We start from the raw sequence: 8,326 nt of genomic DNA, 5'->3' as shown, positions 1-8,326 counted from the left end.
GGAAGCAGTCATCTCCAATAACTGAATTTCAAAACTAGCAAAGTTAGGCGAGGAAAGTCGCCGAACATTATATACGTTTTTAAAAACTGAGGCTAAACCACTTCCCCTACCAGAAAGCCTCGGTGAACTAAAAAAGGCACAGTCCAAAGGAAGAAGTTCAGAGAAAGGAATGAGCTCACCAGGGCGAATCCAGGTTTCTGTAAGGAATAAAACATCAAGGCCGCTAGTAGAGAAGAAGTCATTGTTCTCTGGAAAATTCACAAGTTAATGCCTGAGAAAGCAGCGTTGGTGTGCTGTTTAGAAGTCAGAGGTGCTGTGATGGCTTGCTGTTGAAGCTGCAGATTGCAGATGTCCTCGAAGGCGACAGCACAGTCCCCAGTGTACGTGTGTGTGTGTGTGTGTGTGTGGGGGGGGGGGGGGGGGGGGGGGGGTCTGATTTAGATTCTGACAGACCTGCTGATATACTGTGTATCATGTTTTTTAGTTCCTTTGCCATTTCTTTTAGATTTTTCTTTAGTTTTGTACATCATGGATCATAAGCAATAAAGAACTTAAGGATGAAGTCTGGATGAAAAGTAGTTTTCTAAGATTTTACTTGTTAATACTGGAAAAATGACTTGAATTCTTGTCTTATATGAATAAAAACTACTCAGTTAAAAACTGTAAGATTTTTTTAATACCACAATAGTGGAGATCTTTTGTTTAACAGCGCTGAGTCCTGGATCCAGTGCACCTTTGCTGGATGTTTGCAGTATAACATAGTTCTGTTACTGATTTTCATAGCACCACCACCACATTCTTTATTATTGGCATTTTTATAGCACTCTCAATTTGGTTTACTCGTATTGTTTTTAATATTTCTGGCATATTCTGCCATTTATTAACTGAAATGTCCTGTCTGCTTTTAAAGCATTAAGAGGAAATTGTTTATGCATGTATACCAGTGTTTCCAATAATGTGGCACTGATATCAGCTGGCTTCTTTTTCAAATTCTCTGCAGTCGCTCTTCGGTTGTATTTCACAGAAAGCCCTAACGAAATCCCTACAGCCCCACCTGTGGGTGGTGGGTGCACAGCAGGGCAGATGCATGCAGTTGCTTTGGGTTGCTTGGGAGTAAGGCCCAGCCACCAGACCCCCACCCTCAATTCCCTACCCCATGCCTGGCTCCAGACCGGAACCACAGTGACTCTATTCTGTGCAGCGGGTCACTCTTGAATCCTCACCCAGAACCAGTTTGCCTTGGGAGATCCGACCAGGGGCAGATTGACCCACACAACATATCTCCTGTGATCACTGGACATGCAAATCCCTCCACCACGTTAACGTGATGATTCAAGGAGGGGACTGCATATTTAGAAGGTAGCAAACTGGCAACCATATGTTAGCCTACCATGGTTTGCTATTTTACTTCTTAACTATTATTTAGAAAATTAATAACACGTTGTATTCAAAGTGAAACTAGCAACTGAGACCATTATCTCATCAGGACAGTCAATAAGGTCACAAATCAAGTTAGCAGTATGTTCATTTCCTCATAAAAGTTGGCCCTGCCGGCCATTTAGAGAAAAAAACAGGTTCTCGTCCACATTGGCTTTACTTTTGGAGGCTAAGTCTTTGCTATGCGTATGGTTTATGAATGAGCAATCTGGGAACCCACTGGCTAGTCTGATTAATTAGCATCTGGAGACGATGCCAGCAATTCTGGGCTTATACTGAAGCCAGTAAAGATCTGTTCCAAGATTTCCTGTTCCGGGCATCGTTTATGAATGCAGGTAAATTAGAAAAGGATGATGAGAAAAAAAATCAGTGTCAGACAATAGCTGATGGCTTTTTAGATTGCATTTCAGCATGCCATACCTCTTTTAATCTACACAAAAACGGTTCACTTGCATACATATTGGGAAGTTCTTTACCAAAACTCTGCAGATTTGGCATATTCATGCTCAGATATCTGTTTATGGAGATTAATGACAAAGTAGCAACTCAAGCTGTTACTACAATAATAACCACACAAGTTATTAAATCTACTATGAGTGAAATCCCGAAGGTTCTCACTTTAAACTGTGTAGTCGTGCTCTGGTACTGATGCGCAGGTGTGTGCTTTTGCTGCAATTGCCTGTGGGAACTCAGTTTCATAGATAGCTCAGTGAGGTTGGAAAGAGCAATCTTAGATTCAGTCTCTCGCTCTCTCACACACACACTGAGGGAAAAATAGAAATAGTCCATTCTCATAAATCTGAGCAATATTTGGCTCCATTTCCTATATATTAGACACAGTCCGTCTGTCTGTCATGTGTGCCTCTAGAGAATTTAGAGACTGCACGCCACACACATACACACTGCACAGTGGCAATGGGATAGCATCAGGGGCTTAGAGCAGGAAGCAGAGGCTCACAGATGACTTTGATGAATGCACGTATGAATGTTTTTTCTCCCCTCTCTTGCCTGACAACTTTTCTTTCTCCTCTTTATCTGTCCTCACACCCTGCTCCCACCTGCTTGGCTCGGAGCACCCCACCCTTCCACTTTCCCTTTCTTTCCACTCCCTCCTCCCTTCACTTCAGTTGTGCTGCCAACTGCTCAGCCGCTCCACTCACACCACTGGCAGAGAGCGAGCCCTAATCCCTCACACGGCCCTCAAAACTGTGCCTGCTGGATCTCAGAGCTTTGGCGCTTCTAAAAGCTTTCCATGAGAGAGACAGGAAGGATTGCGGGACAAAGAAAGACCGACAGGCTTGCAGACAGACGGACAGAAATGGCAATTTTATACAATACTAAGAACACAAAACCCCAGAAGCACAACAGCAATGCAAGAGCCAAAACATTTTGTGTTCACACAACCATTACTGTGTGCGTTTGCATGCGTGTGGGTGGGTGTGCGCTTTAGTTTGTGTGTTCAGTCTGATCTGATCCCGTTATTTCTCTGAGGGTGAAGTTAGAGTGCAAGCATGAAGCACAGAGACCATCTAATGCAATAAGTCAATATTACAACCCATCACTGCACACACACACACACACAGCACAAAATAGCCTTCCAGAAGAAAATGTGAACATTTTGTCTTTGCAGATCCTTTGAGTTTTATTATTCTCCATCATATTCCCTGTACTCACCACTGATGCACAGCTACAGTGGAAAAATTGTAAAAATCAAAGGAGGAATACTAGAATATGACCAGGAGGAGGTGATACATCAAAATCAACAACTGTTTATGCATCACTTTCAGCGCAACCCCACTTTAAGAGTGGGGGAGAATGCACTGTGACTTCACCCACAGGTTTTCCTACAAACACATGACATAATGCCAACATAACATTCGCTCATAAATTTTATAATTTGCAACATTAATAAGTAATTAAGTTAACTGATGATGACAACATTGCTCTATGGCTGCAAAACAACCAGCGCACATGAAGCCCTTGTTTGCATTTTCATTGTTGTACTGCAATTTTACTGCAGCAAAACAATGACAATAGTTGTTTTATTTTACTAAAATAACTATTTTGCAATCTTGCCATAAAGTGCTTCATGTTATTACTATATAATGTTTCCACTATAATGAAACCAGCTTATCAGTCAATGCATGCAAGCCTAACTAACAAGCTGTTAGCATCTATAGACTGTAGGGGCACGTCACACTGCAACACAAGTGGCTGTTCAAGGAGCTGTAACTTCTGTGTTGACTTCATTTTCCAACCAACACATTTATCAACCCAGACATGAGTCCGAATAGCTACAATAACGGGAACGAAACTCAAGTTGAACTGTAATTTTCCATTAACACCGGCCCTCTTACAAGAGGTAGGGTGCTCAGAAGCTTTGAAAAACATGACCTTTCAGTCAGTAGATGGATGTCTTTGAAACAGACCAGCCTATAGGTACTTGAGCAAAAGAGGAGAAAATAATCACCGTCACACTAGATGTCCATTCTAGAAAAAACATTATAGTACAATTAAAAGTTAAAGTGAGGACTCTTTTTTTATATAAATCTGTATTTGTTAGATTAAAAAAATCTTTAGATGAGCAAGAACTAGTCTTAGTTCATGTTTATGCTGTGATTTAAAAGGTTTAAGACTGGGGACTGGCACGATCTTAGGAGTTTCAGGCGTGTCAACCATCTTTTCTAGCACATCAAGATGTGACATAGTTGGGGTAGAGGTCAGAGGTCAAAAGTGGACCAGAGACAGATTTTAGTTTCATAATTATAGAAATGGCACACTTCGTATACACTAGATACACACAATGTGCTCTCACGCTAATAAATAAAAACAAGTAAAATACAGAGCAGCAATTTACCCAAGCCTTTCTGACACACACACACACACACACACACACACACACACACACACACACACACACACACACACACACACACACACCCTGTTGATCGCTGGCCTATCTTGGTTCTCTCACTTGCAGTAGCGCTCTCTTTCTAGTCTCTCTTGGCTTTACACACTCCAAAACACCAACACACACACACACACACACACACACACACACACACACACACACACACACACACACACACACACACACACAGACTATTGTACAAATCTTCACAGAACTTGTCTGTACTGTATGACTAGCAGTTCTGGCTATTTAATACTGCAGTAACTTATATTAAGTAACATTTTATCTTTTACTATCAATTAAATCAATAGACTGATGTTTAACCAATGTTTGTGCTTTCATTCCTTTTTTTAACAGTGTGTCTTCTCGGTTTGTCCCTTTCTTGGGTGTCCTATGGTGATGTGGAAAAAAGTACACATCCTATGTCAGCACAATGTGCAGCAGGAGAGCAAATCGTGATTGATTTAGCCTCTGCACCAACACCCTGGCGCTGGAGATGGCAGTGACAGAGAGACTGAGGGTTGGGAGAGAGAGAGAGAAAATACATAGCGTTGTACCTGCAACTTCATTCAAACAATGTCAACACTAAACTATATTTTTGTTTAGTTTATATTTCAACCTCTTCAAATTCCCAGTCAAAATTTTCCATCTCCTGCGTGTCCCCAGTGATTTTCCCTTCTCCTTCTTGCTCTTATTTCTTTCCCACTCTGCCTCACTCTCTTTGTCTTTACCTCCCTCCTTTATCTCCTCTTGTCTTTCTGGCAGGAACAGTGGTTTTATTATCCAGCGTCACCTCTGCCAGGTTGGGTCAGATACTGCAGTGGAGCTGTCTTCACTTGGCACTTAACATAGGGAGAGGGAGGAAAAACAGATACACAGCTGAGGGAAGTAGAGGGAGTGACACGCAGGTGGAGAGTTTATCCCTCTGCTGCACAATCTGTAGGTGTGAAGGTTCAGGCTTCCAGCCCAGCAAATTGTGTAAAATGTTTGTGTTTATGCGTGATTGTGTCTGCATAGATGAAGTGTGTCTGAGTAGTGTTTGCTGCAGCTCCACTTGATGAACGATGCGTCACTGTGGCTGTGGGCTTTCTGGGAAGAAATGGTTGACCAGACACAGCACGCCAATGCAAAAATGCCAGGCCTGGTCTCTACCGCCGGCTCGGAGGAGCCACAATCGATCCTGACAGCTCAGTGTGTCACCAGGTCACACTGCCACACTGTGGAACAAAAACAAAAAAACTCATTTCAATCAACTAAAGTGCACTTTTCTCTTTTAACCATTTTAAGGAGCAGAAGATTGCAATAAGAATACCTGTTCTGCTTTGTTCTTTCTGTCAATCCAGGTGCATTCTTAGTAGTCCATTACCTCAAGTTTATTTTGTACTTTCTGCTACAGCTACAAAGATTATGCCATCCTAACCAGATAGAAAATGATCTGTAAGAATGACTGTCTGATTTAGTTGCTTTAGACATTCCTTCTGTGCCTTTTTCCCGTCTGATGCAGTCGGGAAGTAAGAAAAATACTCCCCATCTGCACTGAGTAAATGGATGACCACAACTCTTACAACTGTTTCACTTCACAATATCTGCCAGACCAGTCTTTGTTTCAAAATCTAAAAAGTCTTTCATAGCTTAATAATTAAAAAATAATAAGCAGCATATTTGGTATGCTGTAGAGATCATGTCGGTCTAGGGGCTTGGGAATATTTTGGTTTCCTACCAGAGGATCTGTAAGAAAAGGCTACAGTAAGGCAAGTCTACGCATTTTGCTTTGAATGCTGCCTCTGCAACCCAGACCTGGACCCATGAATACATGGATGGATGAAGAATAAGAAAAATTAAAGTTCACAGTTCTCTAAATGCAGCTTATTTGCTCATATTTAAAGATGCATTGCTAGACGTCAGTATTTTGCAGATTGCTGTCAGCTGAGGTTTATTTTCGTATCCTTTCCAATTCACATGCACAATCCAAGCATGTTTTTGTGCTCACTTTATTTTTACATATTTCAACAACATATCAACTTTTAAGGTCCCAGTATAACTACCGCAATGGTCGCTTCGCTCGTCTCACAGTCACCAAATCAAGATTTGCATCCCATGGCTGACGCGCCAAGATCGACACATGAGGTGATGTCAAAATCAGCAAGCATAATGGTCTCACTAGCAATAAATCAGGAAATAAAAATGAAAAAAAAAAAAAAAACTCCAGATATGTGCCAATAAAATATTTTGCAGCATTTTAAGTTTTTACACCTGAATGACCTCAAAAACTCTGGTCACCGTTCATCTTCAGTGAGTGTACGCTGTCAGCCCACTGTGAGCTGTCTATATACCAGATGTCCACATCGACTTATTCTAGAAGAGGCTGTAAAACTTTGTGAATGGAGTCCAGTACGAGACGATAAATCAGTGAAGCTCATTTATATCCGATGACATGGATACTCAGGTGAGTTGTTGATATCTTTAACTTCTCTGTCAGTAAGTGCTGCTGTTTATGCCACTATTAGCCTCAGCTAATTAAACGTTCCTTGAAGTGGATGTGACATTTGTGGACATTTTTGGAAATAAACTCTCATATTATGTGAAAATGTAAACAAACTGTTTATCATGCTTGAGCCTAACATCAGCTGGCATAATGTTAGCTTATAACCAGCTGTTGTTCTTGTTTAACTGGCTTAATATCAACTGTCCCGAGACAGAAGGGTTGCATGTCTAACCTGGTGACAGTACGCAACTGCAATAATATTATATATATGTATCTGATCTCTACTGCACACATATAACAAGATTTGGCAGAAATACCACGTCCATCTCGCTCACCTTATTCAAGATAGAGGAGCAACATGCAAACTTCCACAAACCCACTCATATGTATTTTGAACTGATTAATTACTCAGGTTGGTGATATTGGATCAGGTTTCTGGAAGGTGTAATTACACAATATTCAATATATATATTTGAGTACAGCATTTTCGCTCATAAAATAACCTTAAAAACGACTGAGTGTACCTTTAATATTTCATATTTAAAAAAATAATTACAGCCATTATGTATTGAAACTTTAAACTCATGAGAGAAATATTAAAGAAAGCAGAAACTGAGTCAATATTTAGACTTTGAGAACAAGCTAGTTTTGGGAAACTTATCAGAATGCAATACAGCTGCATGGAAATCACAGAATGTTATGGCCCTCGTATATAAATGCTGGTTTTGTTGTGCTCCTGTTCCCTTATTTCCATCTACGTTTGTCACGGCGGGGTGCGCCGATGTGTGTGGAAACAGGACCCAAAAGCAGATGATGACGAGGAATTGTAATGATTAACAGAAAGGTGAACCTTTAATGCGATGACGGCAGGGAAATGAACCAAGAGACCAAAAACAAACAGGCAAAACACTAAGAAACAAAATACTAAATGGTACTGAGACCAAAACCTAAACTATGACTGTGGTGGAAAAATAATAAACAAAGACCATGACTAAGACTAATAATACATAACAGATGAAAACTAGAACTATGACTGAGGTGAGGTAAACAGGCTAAGACCATGACTAAAACTGTGACCCTGGTGAGATAAACAGACGAACCGACAATGGCATGAAGAAAACAAAAGGCTTAAATACAGACATGAGGTGATCAGGGGAAGTGGGGACACATGGGGGAACAGCTGACAGACATAAACCTAATGACAGGACCAGGAGAGAAAGCTAAATACAATGAACAAAGAACACATGACATTGTCAAAATAAAACAGGAAATACTAACAACTAAACATGACAACACAACTCAACAGACCCAACACGTGATGAATAAATACCAAACCCCAAAACATAGAAAACCCAGGAACAATAACCAATAACTGCCTAAACTAAAGGCAAAATAGGAAATAACACAAACTAATAACATATCAAAAAATACAAAGAAAACTCAGAGTGCTGGGTCGGAGACCCAGCCTGTGACAACGTTCCCTTTTCACTGTC

This window comes from Maylandia zebra, linkage group LG23 (assembly GCF_041146795.1).
Source record: "Maylandia zebra isolate NMK-2024a linkage group LG23, Mzebra_GT3a, whole genome shotgun sequence".
In the NCBI taxonomy this organism is placed as follows: Eukaryota; Metazoa; Chordata; class Actinopteri; order Cichliformes; family Cichlidae; genus Maylandia; species Maylandia zebra.
This window is presented reverse-complemented; position numbering follows the sequence as displayed.